We start from the raw sequence: 5,153 nt of genomic DNA on the forward strand, positions 1-5,153 counted from the left end.
GAGATTGATCAGCAACCTGGGTCGGAGCAGTGTTGCGGAACGAACGTGTTATTTACATAAATAGCACAAGAATTCTGGATCAATCTGAAAAATCTCTATCCCGTCCACACACTACTCCTTTCCCCTGCCGAGTGAGTCACGCCTACCCCGAAAGGGAAGTGGCTTAATGGTGTAATAATAATAATAATAATATTATTTCATCATATAAGAAATCCCCAGCGATATGTGCAGAGTATGTCATGTACACGCTGAGAACCTAGAACACATACTATTTGGATGTCTTACCCACACGGGAACTACGTATTTCCACAGACATAATACAGCCCTAAGAGTGCTTTATAATCATCTTTGTCGTTCTTACGGTGTTGGCCGCGACCCTGCCTTACCGAACCAAAAAGAGAAGTGCCAAATTTTCTGGAACTACAATTTTGGGACAGCCGTCTCCGTTGCAGACTCGAGGCCTAACATCGTTTTTCAAGACTTCGAGAAACGAACTATATTCGTGATCGAATTCTCGACTCCGGAAGACTACGACATCACTGATTAAGAGAAGGATGAGGAGGAAAGGTATAAAGATCTGCAAAGGCAGCTGCAACGACTGTAACCAGAATATTCGGTTGAAGTAATTGTCCTTGTGATCGGTGCTTTCGGAGGTGGGAAGCCAAAAGTATGCTAATGCACTTGCGAGATGGATGCAGAAAGCTATCATTTTTCGATCATTTTCTGTCCTCAAGATACATGAAGGTTTCGCGTGCTGTCGTTGTGATTTCATCGTGTCTGTGACCATCTACTTCACTGACGTGAGACGTAGCCACAAGTGTGACTTACCGCAGTTTTACTGGGAGCCGATGTTATTGGTAGATAGCGGTTGCTTCCAGTAGGACCATGCTATGGTTGTTTAACTCCCCCCCCCCACACATACACCCACCCACCCACTCACCAACCCACCCACACACACACACACATTATCATTATATTATTTTAGCACAACAATGCCACATATAGAAAAAATACTGAAGAAAGGATTGTAGCTTTTTGTTGTAAGGTAGATCTGAAAATATATATACATGTTGAAATATCTGTCAAAAATCAAATGCAAAGCGCGACTGTCACAATAAGAATGTGTACATCAAAGCCTACAGAACTTCGATCAATTTAATCTTTGACTACACTTCATCACGTTAAAGATTCGAAGTATGGAGATGCTTAAGAAGACTGTCATTTAAAAAGATATGTTTCCAATTAAGTTTAATTCGAGCATCCAAATGCAAAGAATAAATATCTCAGCGCGAAACGCGAGTTCCGACAAATGCGCCACCTTGGTGACCTCAAACTCGCCAGCGAAGCCAGTTGCGTGCGTCGCGTGCAATGAGAATTTGCCCGTGTGGCGGGCAGATTTTAAAATTTTATTAATACTTAAATTAATAGTGGGTATATTATGAATCTCGGCAATGTTTGCAGAACATACTGAAGGTATAGACCCCGTATACGTCGCCAAGACTCATCTATGAGCCTTTTGTCTCTTTTACTAAATTGTTTTTCCTGGCCAAAAAGCAGCCATGTCTGCCCCTTTATTCGCACAAAAACCTCACATTCCACCTGCATTTTTTGAAAAAATAATTATTTGGGAGCTATACGTATAATCACTGATAAAATCATTGTTTCTTAGTTTGATAAATTATCATTTTATTCTAGTATGGAAATTTAAAATTGGATTATAAGAATTTTATATACTGGATTATTATCCAGCCGGGTGGCTTTAACATCCTCAAACGTTTATCGAGGACGGTGGCCAATGAGTTAACTACGTTTACTGAGAGGGCGGTGGACAGAATGGTGGGGCGGAGGGCGTAGGGTTAGGAAAGAATTGGCGGTGAGGGAATGCCGAGATAAAATTACATTATCTCTAAAGCATCCTCCACCAAGAGGGTGAAATCACGTCCCGTAATTCCCGGGCATTAAGGTAAACGTCTCTCGCAATGCGCAAGTTCCGTTGGCATGGAAACAGTTCCAACCCCATTCTTCCGTTCAATCAATAACTTATGAAACCATCATCCCTCCTGGTTCTTTCTCTCTCGGTTCACCCTCACTTGAGTGGCTGTTAGCTTCGCCGTCATGGCGTATTCGTAATGGACCTCAAATACCTGGATATATATTTTTAATAACGCTGAAATTATAGAAATTAGCAGAGCTTATTAATTTATTTAAAAATTATTATCTTTGGGGGTGTAGTTAATGTTAACAATCAAAACTACCTTTCCATATAGAAGGTGGTAACTATCAGAGTCATCTTTGTATTTAATTAGTATTTTAGGCAAAATGCTTGCTTGAGTATTCTCCATACAAATCTGATTAACTTTAGAGATAAAAAAATTATAAATTTCAAGGAGTTGTTACCAGTAGAGTAGGGGTGCATGAATATTTCAAAATTCAATTTGACCTAAGTTCCATTTTATAGATAATCAAGTTACTGAACAGCCGTCTATGTTACCTAATTTAAATATTTCCGCATTTTTATTTCATATAATTTTCCCTTTTCCGCATCAAAGAAATAAGTTTGTTGCGCGATCTTTAACAATTGCATGTTTTTGATAATAAATTACCTAATATTTATATTGTTGAAGATAATATGGTTGAAATGCTTTCTTCAATAGACGAGGACGTAGGTAACATTCAGCATACAAAAATAGTGTAACGCAGTTTCTCTTCAGATTCATATTCAGGAGGTCCGAAATAATAATAAAAAATGCAGGGTGCCGGCTTTTGATAGTGTGCCTTTACACGGGTAGGCAGGGGGGGGGGGAGCTTAGAGCATTGAACGGCGGTATCTCTTACGAATTAATCAGCTAATTTGTCATTCTTTTACTAAAATTAAATGTCTTTTTCTTTATTTATGTTCAATTCATCATATTGTAACGAATCTTAGTGAAAAACTCAGTAAAAAAACTCATATCATCCCTTTACAAAAAACCTGAAGTATTAATTATTCTCAGAGCGACACGTGTATAATGTGCGTGTTTGAGAAGATTTGGACTCACGATTAAAACTTTAGAAACGCAGCATTGGGAAATGGGAAAGAAACACATATTTCTTAAAATATTACATATATAAATATGCATAACCCTTTGCGCGTGTAATAGGATCTCTGGCGCGCTGACCAAATAAGTTGAAATACAGTGAAACAGTAAAATATGCGAAATAGGGTTGTCTAAAAAACGCTTTTCGTGTTACAAGGCAAGACCTACCCTCCCACAAAAATTTCATTTCAGGAAGTTTTATCGAAACGTGCCGAATTTTTCAGGGCTTTAAGAGGAGTGTCTACGAAATAATACGTTCGATCCGCAATACTGCTCCGACCCAGGTAGCTGATCAATCTCTCTAGCAATCACCCCAAGTGAAGAGCCTCACAAGGTCTTCATATGAGGTTCCTTACCTTGATACACTTATTTCGTTAGTACTTCGTGTTTCAGTCTTTCAACATGTCCTAACCATTTCACCCGACTAGGTTCTAATGTTTTAACTAGTGTTTCTACGGCACCACATTAATCGACAACTATATTTGTACTCACTTTGTCCATTAGAGTTTCCCCGCATAATTTTACTCATTTAAACAATTATTTGTTCCCAAAAAATGTAAAAAGTAATAGTATTTTTTAATTCAAATATAATAGTTGGTCATTCTGTGGATTAGTACATTTTTATAAGTCATGTTATTATTTAAACAATTAATTATTGTGGATTTACAAGCGTTCCAAAAATTGAGCCAGAGATGTACACTTTTTACTCAACTTGGAATTCTATGCTACTTCTTGTTGAATAATTAAAACATTTAGTTACATTTCTTTTAATCTTCAACAAATATCATTTATTTAAACGATTTTTATTTGCTAAAGTCGTTTTTTCTATAACTTCAGAAAATGACATCAAATTGAATACAAACAATTATTTCTCTTACTGTATATTGTACAAAAAGAATATATTAAGAATTTTTTAATTGTTTAAGCAAATAAAATTTTGTTCAATCCATTATGTTTCAGCTTTTTTTAAATCGTATTTTCTAAATTAAACACAATATTGAATGATTCCATACGTTCCATATTTTTGTCACTTTAATTTTATCGTTAATTTCAAATTTGGCTTGTCTCATAATTGTAATTATGCAAATGATTATAAATAAATTTTACTAATTGTACAAAGTTAAATAACTTAATGTTGTTATTATATTAATTATTATAAATTACCTAAAATATAGCACTTCATCTTCATAAATATCTGGTTCAATTTAAGAAATTTGGCAAGTAAGCAATAACAATTCATTTTTTAAATTGATTATATAATTCAAAAAATAAAATTACGACTCCAAATCAGGACTAACTATCAAATTTCAATCAGAAAATACAATTATTTTTTTATATTTTTCGGGAATAAATAATAGCTAAAATAAGTTACATTGACTAAAACACATAAATATTGTACAAAAAGTCATGGAAAATATTCAAATTGTCTATTAGTAATTATTTGTGTGAAAAAATGATGAAATTTGCTAAAACTTAACAATAATACGTAAAAATGTAGTTGCCACGTTTCGATGAAACCCTGGAGCATGAGTTCGATTTTTCGAAAATTTCCATATGTTAATCTCATGTGATTTCAAAGTGTCCAGTGGCATGTGTTAATATTTGACTTCAAAAAAACTAATGGATTGACTTCCTCTGGAAACGGAAGTTTAGTGGGGGGGGGGGGCTACTATGTAGCTCGTAAAGCGTTTTTTGGACCACCCTAGGGTGCATATTTCCTTTTTTTTACTGTATTTCACCCTATTCAGGCATGGCGCCGGAGATCCTATAACATCCGCAAAGGGTTAACAATGTGTATATTATTATTATTATTACACCATTAAGCCATTTCCCTTTCGGGGTAGGCGTGACTCACTCGGTAGGGGAAAGGAGTAGTGTGTGGAAGGGATAGAGATTTTTCAGGTTGATCTAGAATTCTCGTGCTATTTAAGTAAATAACACGGTTGTTCCACAACACTGCTCCGACCCAGGTTCCTGATCAATCTCTCTAGCAATCACCCCAAGCGAAGAACCTCACGAAGTCGTTGTGCAAGGTTCCCCACTTGGGTCCATTAATAGCCAAGGTCTTTGTTTCAG

The sequence above is a fragment of the Belonocnema kinseyi genome, chromosome 2 (assembly GCF_010883055.1).
Source record: "Belonocnema kinseyi isolate 2016_QV_RU_SX_M_011 chromosome 2, B_treatae_v1, whole genome shotgun sequence".
Classification (NCBI taxonomy): Eukaryota; Metazoa; Arthropoda; class Insecta; order Hymenoptera; family Cynipidae; genus Belonocnema; species Belonocnema kinseyi.